The sequence below is a fragment of the Oryctolagus cuniculus genome, chromosome 3 (genome assembly GCF_964237555.1).
Source record: "Oryctolagus cuniculus chromosome 3, mOryCun1.1, whole genome shotgun sequence".
Classification (NCBI taxonomy): domain Eukaryota; kingdom Metazoa; phylum Chordata; class Mammalia; order Lagomorpha; family Leporidae; genus Oryctolagus; species Oryctolagus cuniculus.
The window spans coordinates 44,658,367-44,671,123 of record NC_091434.1 but is presented as its reverse complement, the minus strand read 5'-3'; the positions used below and the strand labels follow the sequence as shown (position 1 = coordinate 44,671,123).

General features: G+C 37.7%; 1 protein-coding gene across 5 annotated transcripts in view; it reads left to right on the top strand.

The window, feature by feature from the left end:
- SLC39A10 (solute carrier family 39 member 10) overlaps positions 1-12,757 on the top strand; it is a 147,514-nt gene that overhangs the window by 85,191 nt on the left and 49,566 nt on the right. The window contains exon 2 of one of the 5 annotated variants that reach the window (XM_051848335.2): positions 377-464. The exons of the other annotated variants lie outside the window; for them this stretch is intronic. The gene's annotated coding sequence lies outside the window, so the exon portion shown is untranslated. The remainder of the gene's footprint in view (positions 1-376; positions 465-12,757) is intronic. 5 annotated transcript variants of the gene reach the window in all.

The following is a 12,757-nucleotide window of genomic DNA, read 5'->3' as shown; positions in this document are numbered from 1 at the left end:
TATTTATATATTTGACATTGTTGAGAATAAAGCTGTTACTGGATGGGTAATCAAAAAGAGTGAAATTAGTAGTTTGTTAGTAAAAATTAAGTAGCTTTGACATTTGGATTGTATTTTTGGAAGAGCCTTCCTAAGTTGGCCGAACTGAATCATCTCACTTTGTTCAACAATTAAGAGAACTTAGTGGCTTAAAATAATTCTAAGGACAGCTAAATCTAATCGGACATAAAGCTTCCCTGTTGAGGAAGAAGTAGCCTCTCTATCATTAGCTGCATTAAAAAATGTCAATGTTATAAAAAGATTACCCTGGAGATTCTGTGATCATGTTGTTTTTGACCTCTCCCCCCAACCTCATAAAGATTCTTTTAACTGTCAGTTCTTAGGAATGGCAAGCTGGTGCAAAATCAGGAGTGTTTAAGAGTGCCATGGTGCTGAAAAAGGAAGACGTGAAAGGAATAGTGAAGGTGGGTGGTGTGATAAAGATTTGATGCAGTGGCAGTAGGTGTTCTTAGAATGAAAGGAACTGCCAGTGATGATGAGTGAAAAGAGAACCCAGCTCTGCAGATTGAAGGGAGATGGCATGTGTGTCTGGCTCAGGTTCTAGGATTAGCAGATTAGCACTCTTCATACTCTCTTCATGTCTGCATATTATACATATAGAATGAAGAGATTGAGGCCTATTTCCAGAAATAGTGACTAAAGTTGGAAACATTTTAATAGCTTCCAAAGGCACCTTGTTATTTACTGGCTGAGAAAGGCATCCCAGCTAGTGCATTTACTTATCTCAGATGTTCTTTGTAGTCACAAGTAGCAGAGCAGACAGCAGTATCATAGGTAGCTTTTCACAGTGTAGTTCCAGGTTAAAAATGCAGAAAGGCTGGCAGTTTTGACATATAATGAGGTTTGCACGTGAATGCCTGATGTACAGTACAGATGGGCCTGATATATTGTTGATTGATTTGGTATTTAAAATCAAGGCACAGACTTTTACATTCTCTTTTTTTAAAGTTAGCAAAACAGGACAAGCAGTAAATTATGCCCAAGATCAATTAGCATGCATGTACTGTTTTTATATGAATGAATCTCAGTGGGAAGATTAGAAATCACAAAATCTTTTTTTTTTTTTAAGAGTTGCGTTGGTACTCCAAACTGTGAATATGGCTCTAGTAGATTAGGTACTGGGTGAAATTGAGGGATGAAAAAGCAAACCATGAAACTGTAAGAGGATTTCGTGGTTCCTGCTGGTAGCTCATTAATACAATACTTTCATCTGTTGAAGAATTTTATAATATTATGAAGCTAGTTTGTTGTGGTGAGTCTTCCAACGTTTATGCAAATACTAGTGAATTTGATGCCTCCTGTAATCTAGAGCTGGTCTTGGATGTGTTAATTAATGCTGCATTTGCTCTTGGAATATTTTGACCACATCCTCCTAAAGGAGTCACAACAAAGGGAGTTTTTTTCTTGCTTCTATAGTTTCTATAATTTAAATGAAAGATACATAATGCCACATCTAGTGATGATAATAGGTTGAAATAATTGCTTTATAAAGTGATTTTATGTATGGTAGTTCAGTTGGTGGATAAATGTAGGTGCTGTTGCCCCTGTTTTGCAGAGAAGGAGTAAGCTGGCAGTGATGGGATGAAATAGTTACAAAAGTTTCTGAATCTGGGTCACTAAGACTTTATAAAAAAAAACATATTTAGTGAGTGTATCAGAATTGATGGAATCCAAGTTATATTACTATTAATAATTTGCACTTAAATAGCATTTAAATATTAAAAAAATAGTAAAACACCACCATATCAAACTTCTACCACTTTAAAAAATCTGTTATTTTATTTGGTTTTTATAAACTGGAGGTTGCTTTATTTGCTCATTTTCCTTCAAAAACAACTTTAGAGTGAAAACTTTTTTTTTTTTTTAATGAAATGAGTAGATACACAGAAAGTATGTTCTGAGATGATTGATTTTTCCAGTAACAGGAACTCAGTGTTGGTAATAGGATTATTTTAGTAACTACAGCTCTTTTCCTTTTTATGGCAATCATTTTTTCATATAATTTAGTAGTATGCACAATATCTGTTTTTTAAATTAAGTCAGTAGGAGACAATTTCTTTTCTCTTTATAATAAGTCTTTGTAGTATATCCTCTTTATAGTAAGTCTTTTCCTAATAAGTTATTTATTATTAATAAGTTACTAAAACCAGTGTTCTGGTTTTAGTGTAATGCAAGAAAGATGGTATAGTAGAGCCCTTGAATTGAAAGATAGAGGAATGGGCCGGCGCTGTAGCTCACTTGGCTAATCCTCCACCTGTGGTACTGGCACCCCAGGTTCTAGTCCCAGTTGCGGCGCCGGATTCTGTCACGGTTGCTCCTCTTCCAGGCCAGCTCTCTGCTGTGGCCTGGGAAGTCAGTGGAGGATGGCCTAAGTGCTTGGGCCCTGCACCTGCATGGGAGACCAGGAGGAGGCACCTGGCTCCTGGCTTCGGATCGTCGCAGTGCGCCGGCCGTAGCAGCCATTTGGGGGGTGACCCAACAGAAGGAAAACCTTTCTCTCTGTCTCTCTTTCTGTGTCTAACTCTGTCAAAAAAACTAATTAATTAATTAAAAAAAAAAGGGGGAATGGCACAATCTTGAACTCTCACCTTAATCATGTTGTATCCTTTGGGCTAGTCTTAGATTTCTTTCTTAGTAAAAATCTAGTATTTACCTAAAATTACATAAAGATATTTTCATTTAAAACTTTTTACATTCATTTTGTTCATCTGTGTGAAATAACAACTCTCTCTTTGAAATGAAATATCTGTAAGAGGATTTCTTCCCCACCCCACAGAATAAGAAGTTTAATAAGTAAAAAGCAAAAGAACCTTAGATCAGTGGGAATAGACAGTGGCTATTAAACAGTATTTAATTTGTTATCAAATAATGGCTGTTACACAATAACTGAGTGGAAACATGACTATTTCACCCATATATAGTAAATTTTAAAGTAATAACAGATCCTCCAAACTATTGCAGTATAGAATTCTTAACCATTAGTTTGACAAAGGTATAAAACAGTTTTAGAAAACTATATTTGCAGCAGTACTGATACACACAGATATTTCTTTTTTTCTTTTTTTGTTTTTGAATTTTAGTTTCCACATATAAGGGAGAACATGTGGTATTTGTCTTTCTGGGACTGGCTTATTTCACTCAAGATGATGTCCTCCAGTTGTGTCCATTTTACTGCAAATGGTAGAATTTTATTCTTTTTTTATAGCTGAATAGTATTCCATTGTGTATATATAGCACAGTTTTTTCTTTTTTTAATATCACATTTTCTTTATCTGTTCATCTGAGGAGGACACCTTGGTTGATTCCAGTTTTTGGCTATTGTGAACAGTGCTGCTGTAAGCATGATTGTGCAGGTATCTCTGATTTCATTGTGTCCAAGACTTTTAGGTATATACCCTTTTAAGAGTATTTATAATGTTAACAATGTGTATTCTTGAATTTGTTCTTAAGATGTTTGATTTTATTTATTTGAAAATTGTAACAGCATTTTATACAGTAAAACTACAATGAGGCCGGCGCCGCGGCTCAATAGGCTAATCCTCCACCCTAGCGGCGCCGGCACACTGGGTTCTAGTCCTGGTCTGGGCGCTGGATTCTTTCCCGGTTGCCCCTCTTCCAGGCCAGCTCTCTGCTGTGGCCTGGGAAGGCAGTGGAGGATGGCCCAAGTGCTTGGGCCCTGCACCCCATGGGAGACCAAGAGAAGCACCTGGCTCCTGCCATCGGATTAGCGCGGTGCGCCGGCTGCAGTGTGCCGGCTGCAGTGCGCCAACTGTGGCGGCCATTGGAGGCCATTGAACCAATGGCAAAAGGAAGACCTTTCTCTCTGTCTCTCTCACTATCCACTCTGCCTGTCAAAAAAAACAAAAAAAACAAAAAACTACAATGAAAGGACTGTAATTAAATTATAAATCTTTATAGAAGAACTAGCTAATGGAGAATATCAACCCTAATTTTCTATACTTTTGATTGATGAATAAAAATTGTGTATATTATATAAATCATGGAATTTGAAATACATGGATATTGTGGAATGACTAAGTCAAGCTAATAAACATATGGATTATCTTACATACCTTTTTTTGTGGTGAGAAGACTTAAAAATATGAAATACTTTGCAGATTCGTTTGTTGTCCTTGCACAAGAATCATATTAATCTCCGTATCATTTCAACTGTAGTGTATGTGCTGCTGAAGTGAGCAAAAGAATCTAGTTTGTAGGCCCATTTATTTTGTTACACAAGATCTTTTGGGTAAAAAAATATATTATGGTATTTTTGAAGAGAGCCTGTAAAAAGCTGCTGAAATTTGAATGAGATCTCTAGTTTATTTAATACTATTGTATTGGTTTTGAAGATGTGCTATGACTTTGTAAAATGTTGTTGGAGAAAGTTGGGCAAAGGATACATGGATACTGAGCCACTTTTATAATTTCTTCTGAAAAATTATTTCAAAAATAAAAAGTTACAATAATAAATTCATCTTTGGGGATTATTAAGTATGTGTTGGGTATGTTTCTAAAAGTTTCATATTATTGATCTTACTATTTGAAACTTGAAATATTCTTCGTGAATTAAGTTACATTTTGGCTGGAATATAACAGACCTACAGAAAAGTGCCCAGATGTTAAGTGTAAAACTCCGTTGCTTTCCTGAAGTGAAATGCATGTGTGTAACCAGCACCCAGGTGAAGGGCATTAAGCAACGCAGTGATTCCTCCCAGTCGCTCCTGAGAACAAAGTTTAATTACTTACTAAATATTTATTTCTGGGACTAACTTATATAGGAAAAGATTAAGGAACTTCATTTTCATTTTTTCTTTGCATGTGAAGATAGAGAATATCTGCTTCAAAATTATTATAATTAACACAGTGATTGAATTGCCTAATGGTAAATTAACCCCACTGTAATGTAGAAATTATACAGTGATAGAATACTTAAATTTTTAACCTTGATGGTGTTCTGGGAATCAACAGCAAAAGATGAAAATACATTGTGGTGGCTATTATTAGTTACCACAATCCATTCTCCCATATTTTATAAATATAATCATACAATGATGTCTACAGCACCTACTGACTCATTTACCAAATTTAAAAAATATCCTTAGTTATAAAGGAACATTCTTGATGCACAAAACCTGGAAAACTCCAAAACACAAGAAAGAGACACTGTTTCGGCCAGAGCAAAGCTTTCCTATAAAGGCCAATATTTATGGTTTAGTGATATGTGACTTGGGCAACTTTTCCCCATTCTTGTCTCCACCCAAAAGAACCTCTTTGTGCTGTGGATGGAAGAGGATTCTGAACTTCCATGAAATGCTGGAAAGCTTTGTAAATTATAGGTGAGATTGTATTTCCTAAGCCTGCCAGCTAACTCAGGCCATCTAACTTCTTACCAGTGGAGTGTGAGAGTAAATTACACAAGCAACTTCTGCTTGCCTTGCTGCTGAAGAAGACATTTCTGAATCTTTTCCCCACTGTGTGGAGTAGCACCCGTGCAAGCAAAATTCATGTCTGAATCAAAGGAATGGAGCTGTCCCCAGACCTGGGGCAGTCACCCAGGACTGTCTTTGACAGGAACAAAACTTGCTCCAATTCTTAAATCACTGCCTTTTTTGGGAGCAACTCTTTGCTACAGCTGCGTAGCCTGTGCTAACAAATGCGTGCCTCATCCAGATGATTGTTAATTAAGCACACACTGCTGCACAAGGGAACTTCAGACAGTTCATAGAAAGTGTATATTATGAAAAAACTGCAAGGACCTTAAAAACTTTTTACAAATAAACTTACCTTTTAATTCCATTTTTGGGGGGTACCCTCCTAGTAGTTGTAAGCTGAAGTTGCTAAGTTTATGAATAATTTTCTTCAAAATAAACCACTTACAATAACCTTGTATTGTTTCTTGTGTCCTTGCATTCCCATGGTGTTCTATTTGAGTGAGTGACTAGGGGGACTCAAGATATGTAGAATCCTTACAGTAAATAAAATACCATATATTAATGAAAAAAGAGACATGACAATTTAAATTTCATATAGACCATCTATTTCATGGTCATTCGTTTTATTTATTTATTTATTTGAAAGGCAGAGTTACATAGAGGGGGAGAGGGAGAGATCTTCCATTCATTGATTTATTCTCCAAATGGCCCATGGCAGGAGCTGGGCAGGTCTGAAGCCAGGAGCCAGGAACTTCTTTTGGGTCTCCCATTAGGGTACCGGGACCTAAGTTTTTGGGCTGTCTTCTGTTGCTTTCCCAGGCACATTAGCTGGGAATTGGATTGGAAATGGAGCAGCTGGGACTTGAACTGGGGTCTATATGGGATGCCAGCACCGCAGACAGTGGCTTTACCCGCTTCACCACAATGCCAGCCCCTTGATGTTGTTTGATCAATACATATGTATGTGTAATTTTCACCACTGGTACCGATTCATTCTGACAGTGAGATAATGTACCTTAGAGCTTTTACCTACCAGGTGAATAGATAATACTCAGAATCTCACCTTGAATGCCATCTTATAGTGAAAAACCAAGGTGATTGTAGGTAGTTTAACATCTAGGGAGCTGAAGAAATAGTATCTTCCTTTGCTTAATAGTGACTGGCCTTACTCATCTTCATCTTCATCATTGTCCAAATAAAATTGCTGTATCTTAAATGATGGCTTTGTTCATGAAATTATATATGAATGAAAGTTTGGGTTAAAAATTTCAAACTTAATGCTTTAGAATTGAATATATTTTGTAGACTTTTTTAAAAAAAATATTTATTTATTTGGAAGGCAGAGTTACAGAGAAAAGGAGACAGAAAGATTCCATCTGGTGGCTCACTCCCCAAATGGCCGCACAGCCAGGGTTGGGAAAGGCTAGAGCCAGGAACTTCTCCAGGTCTTCTGCGTGGGTGCAGGGGCCCAAAGACTTGGGCCATCCTCTGCTGCTTTCCTAGGCACATTAACAGAGAGATGGATTGGAAATGGGGCAGTCGGGACTGAAACTGTTGCCATATGGGATGCCCGCATTGTAGGCCGTGGCTTTAACCTGCTGTGCCACAGTGCCGGTCCCGTGTAGACTACTTTGTAAAGAATTCTTACCCATATGTGCCACATATGATAATTCAGATAATCATAACATGTATTTATTCAGGTAATCGTAACATTCAGTTGATTAAACTATTTTAAGTGAGTAGAAGGTTTTTTGTAACTTAACTGATAGAATAGTGAGTCTCAGTTTTTAGTTAACTTGTGTCAGACTCACTAGGAAAGCTGGGTAAAACACTGCTGGACCCTACTCCCAAGAGTTCCTTATTAGTAGGTATGGGCAGGGTGTGAGAATTTGTTAGATTTGCCAGATTATGCTGATGCTGTTGCCCCATGTCTACACTTTGATCAGTGGCATAGGTGATACGATGTCTCTTCACAGTTACAGAAAAAAATAGCAAACACCTGCATTCCATTTTCATGCTTTAACAAATATTAAATGTTTTGTCATGTTGCTTCAGATTGCCTTCCCTTTTTAAAAGAGAGAAAATACTGCAAATGCAGTTAAATATGTATACCTCCTCCATCAACTGATTCTCTTCCTGAGAAAATAACCACTTTCTGAAATGTAATCATCCCCATGTTATACCCTTGCTTTGTATGTGGGTTTGTGTGTGTACACAAAAAGGCATTTTACATGCTTTAAAATTATCCATGCATGATATAACATGCATCTTTTTGCAGTTTGCTCTTTAGATTTTTGCATGTTAATATGTTTATCAGTCATTGATAACAATTGTACAATCTTTAATTATGTAAGTTTACCGCATTTGTTTTGTCTGTTATTCTAGTGATAGGCATTTATGTTGTGACAGGCAAACTAATGGTTATATAATTGACTGCTTCCTTCATTACCTCCTTTTTCCTTGAGCACTCCCATCTTCTGTGAATATCCCCTCTTCCATTTACATATTTAGGAAAAGTAGCTTCTTACTCTGAGGAATGAATGCTGAGTGATCTAAGCCAGTCATAACAGTTGTTCTTTTACCCGTGATTGGCTTTGGCATGGGCATGGTGTACTCATCTAGGATGAGTAAGGGAAAATCTGGAAGGGATTTGAGGGAAGGTTTTTTCTGCCTGGTTGAGAAGAGATGTGAAGATAAATTTTCCAGCTTTGGATATGATTTTGGAAGTATAGAATGATTGTAGCAATGGCAGGTTGAGCAGTAGCAATAGCAATCTTGGGACTTTGCCTGGAATCACCCATTTCTCGTTACTTTTTATCTGAAAGCTTTCCTCTGTTTTAGCCACTTTGAATTGAGTATTCTGTTATTTGCAAACAAAGCTGCTTATTACAAGGTAGTTCACATTCTTTAAAAATTCTAAAATATAATATTAACAGTTCTTGAATTTGTCTTTTTGTATCTAGTTCAAGAGTAGATAAATAGAATTGGAATTTGAGGGCTACGGAGTGTGTTCATTTTCAACCTTATTATATGTCAAACTGCTTCCCAAAATGATTGCACTGACATGTGCTTCCACTACTACTAGTATAAGATAATTTCTATTTCTCAACATCAGATCTTTGCTTAACATTTACTATGGTCAGATACTAATTTTTAGTTGATGTTTTAGAGCATTATCCAGATTTGCATTGTCTAGATTATTAATAATCATATCAACTAACTTTCCTTTTATGTCATTTACATATTTGTGCAACATGGAATTATTTCATTATTGACACACATTTTATGTATTCTAATACTGATCTTTTATTTACATTGTTTTTGTATACACATTGCAAATATCTTTAGTGTGTAGCTTGTTAAAGATTTTATTTGTCATAAATCTTAATGGCAAGAATAACTTTTTAAGAAAGATTTGTTTTTTTATTTGAGAGGTAGAGCTACAGACAGAGAGAGGGAGAGACAGAGAGAAATGTCACTCCCCAAATGGCCACAATGGTGGGAACCAGGCCCATCTAAAACCAAGTGGCAGGAGATTCTTCTAGGTCTCCCATATGGGTTCAGGGGCCCAAGCACTTAGGCCGTCTTCCACTGCTTTACCAGGCCATAGGCAGAGAGCTGGATCAGAAGTGGAGCACGACCCAGCTCCAACCTTTGTGGCCATTTGGGGAGTAAACCAGCAGATGGAAGATTTCTCTCTCTCTCTCCCTCCCTTTCTCCCTCCCTCCCTCTCTCCCTCTCTCCCTCTCTCCCTCTCTGTCTCTCTGCCTCTCTGCCTCTCTCCCTCTCTCCCTCTCTGCCTCTCTGCCTCTGCCTCTGCCTCTCTGTAACTCTACCTTTCAAATAAACAAATAAATCTTAAAAAAAAAAAAAGAAGTGGAGCAGCTGGGCACAAACCGGTGCCCGGTGCCCATATGAGATGCTGGCACTTTGGGTGGACGCTTATCCTACTACACCATAGCACTGGCCCCCAAGGATACTTTTTTTTTTTTTCCAAAGACTGTGACCTTTTATTATTATTATTATTATTATTATTATTGGTAGAACCCATGAGATCTACTCTCTCTTTTTTTTTTTTTATCTTTTATTTAATGAATATAAATTTCCAAAGTACGACTCATGGGTTACAATGGCTTCCCCCCATACCGTCCCTCCCACCCACAACCCTCCCCTTTCCCACTCCCTCTCCCCTTCCATTCACATCAAGATTCATTTTCGATTATCTTAATATACAGAAGATCAGCTTAGTATACCTTAAGTAAGGATTTCAACAGTTTGCTCCCACACAGAAACATAAAGTGAAAAATAATAGATGATTTTTTTTAAATGATGATGAAATCAGATCAGACCTATTGTCATGTTTAATCCCAGTGAGAGTCAAGTTGGGAATTGATAATTTCTTCTCTCTTTTTTTTTTTTTTTTACAGAAGATCAGTTTAGTGTACATTAAGTAAAGATTTCAATCGTTTGCACCCCCATAGAAACACAAAGTGAAATATACTGTTTGAGTACTCGTTATAGCATTAAGCCTCAGTGTACAGCACATTAAGGACAGAGATCCCACATGAGGAGTAAGTACACAGTGACCCTCTTGTTGACTTTACCAATTGACACTCCTGTCTATGGCATCAGTAGTCTCCCTATGCTCCAGTCATGAGTTTCCAAGGCTATGGAAGCCCTCTGAGTTCTCCGATTCTTATCTTGTTTAGACAAGGTCCTAGTCAAAGTGGAGGTTCTCTCCTCCCTTCAGAGAAAGGCACCTCCCTCTTTGAAGACCTGTTCTTTCCACTGGGATCTCACTCACAGAGATCTTTTTGCCAGAGTGTCTTGGCTTTCCATGCCTGAAATACTCTCATGGGCTTTTCAGCCAGATCCGAGTGCCTTTAGGGCTGATTCTGAGGCCAGAGTGCTATTTAGGACATCCGCCATTCTATGAGTCTGCTGAGTATCTCACTTCCCATGTTGGATCACTCTCCCCTTTATTTATTCTATCGGTTAGTGTTAGCAGATACTAGACTTGTTTATGTGCTCCCTTTGACTCTTAGTCCTTTCATTATGATCAATTGTGAACTGAAATTGATCACTTGGAATAGTGAGATGGCATTGGCACATGCCACCTCCCCAAGGATACTTTTAAAAATATCTTTTATTTTACTTGCAATGCAGAGTTAGAGAGAGAGACAGTGAGAAAGATTTCCTGTCTGTTTGTTTCTCCCCAAATGGCCACAATAGCCAGGCTGAAGCCAGGAGCTTCATCCAGGTCTCCCATGGGATTTAGGGGCAGGAGCATTTGGGCCATCCTCCGCTGATTTCCCAGGCACGTTAGCAGAGAGCTGGATCAGAAGTGGAGCAGCTGTGGATGCCCATATGGGATGCTGGCATTGCAGGTAGCAGCTTAGAATACTTTTTTTTTTTTTTTTTTTTTTGGGCAGCTTAGAATACTTTTTAAAGAATTTAATTAATCAAAAATTTCCTTGGTGATATGTGTTGTTTCTACTTTAGAAAATCTTTTTCTAACCTTGGTCAGAAAGATATCCTATATTCTAAAAGTTGTTAAGGATTTTTCTTATCACATAGAGATCTTTAATCCTCTTGGAATTGACTTTCAGGTAAAGTGTGAGAAGGAAGTATTTTCACAATCAATATTATTGATTCTCTTTCTGAACTCTGTTCTGCTCCACTGGCATATTTGTCTGTCCCTGTGCCAGTTTGGTGTTATTTTAGTTAGTGGAACTTCATAAAAAGACTTCTTTATTACCTTGCTAGTATTCTGAGTTGTTTTGGGTTGTTCCTGGATTTCTACTCTTCCAAATGCATTTTTGGATGTGGTTGTGAAGTCTCACCAAAAACAGCTACCAGGGTTTTGAGTGGAATTGAATTAAATTTGTATAACTACTTGGAAAATTTTATATATTTTATGTAGTATATCTAGCCATTCATGTAGATGGTATTTCTCACTCATTTTTGCAGTTATTTTCTTTCAGTAATGTTGTACATTTTTTCAAGGTTTATTTGAAAAGCAGAGTAACAGAGTGGGAGGTAGAGAGACAGAGATTTTCCATGCTCTGTTTCATTCCCAAATGGTCACATTGGTTAGGTTGTGCCAGCCTGAAGTCAGGAGCCAGGAACTCCATCATGGTCTCCCAGCTGAGTGGCAGGGGCCCAAGTGTTTGGGCCATAATTCACTGCCTTCCCAGACACATCAGCTGAAAGCAAAGTGCCCAGGACTTGAATCAACACATTGATAAAGGATGTAGGCATCCAAGCAGTGGCTTAATAAACACTGTGCCACAACACTGGCTCCCATTTTTTTGTCTGTTCTACTTATTTCTAGAATTTTTGTTTTGATTACATTTTTCCAATTGGTTTTCACTGGAGAAAATTTGTTATTTAAACAATCTAATTGAAATAGATTATGTGTGAAGAGAGTACATAGTGTGATTGCTGTAACTTATTATAAGGTAAGCTTGCTTATGTATCTGCTCAGGTCAGGAAAGAGAATTTTACCTATTCGAAGTCTCTCCACTCTGGTCATCTTCCAATTACTATTCTTGATTTCCTTTCAAAAATTAATTATTATCATGGTTTGAATTTACTCATTTTAAACTTTAAATAAAATTATATAGTACAGTTTTCTTTGATGTTTGTCATCTTCTGCTTAGTATTTGTGAAATTTATCTGTGTTAGTGAGTGAAGTTTTGTGGTATTCCATTGTAAGCTTATTCTCTTTTGTGTATACATCCTAATGTTGACAAACATTTGGGCTTTTTTTTTTCATTTTTGAGCTGTGATGAGTAAAGATATATTCACATTGATACCTTTTTATTTATTTTTTTTATTTATTTGACAGATAGAGTTAGACAGTGAGAGAGAGAAACAGAAAGAAAGGTCTTCCTTCCATTGGTTCACCCCCCAAATGGCCGCTATGGCCAGAGCTATGCTGATCCAAAGCCAGGAGCCAGGTGCTTCTTCCTGATCTCTGACACAGGTGTGGGCGCCCAAGTAGTTGGGCCATCCTCCACTGCCTTCCTGGGCCACAGCAGAGAGCTGGACTGGAAGAAGAACAACCCAGACTAGAACCCGGTGCCCATATGGGATGCCAGCGCCACAGGCGGAGGATTAACCAAGTGAGCCACAGCACCAGCCCCATCTTTTTAATATATTTTTAAAAAGATTTATTTATTTACTTATTTGAAAGGCAGGGTTCCAGAGAGGAGACAGAACTTCCATTTGCTGGTTCACTCCCCAAATGGCTGCAGTGG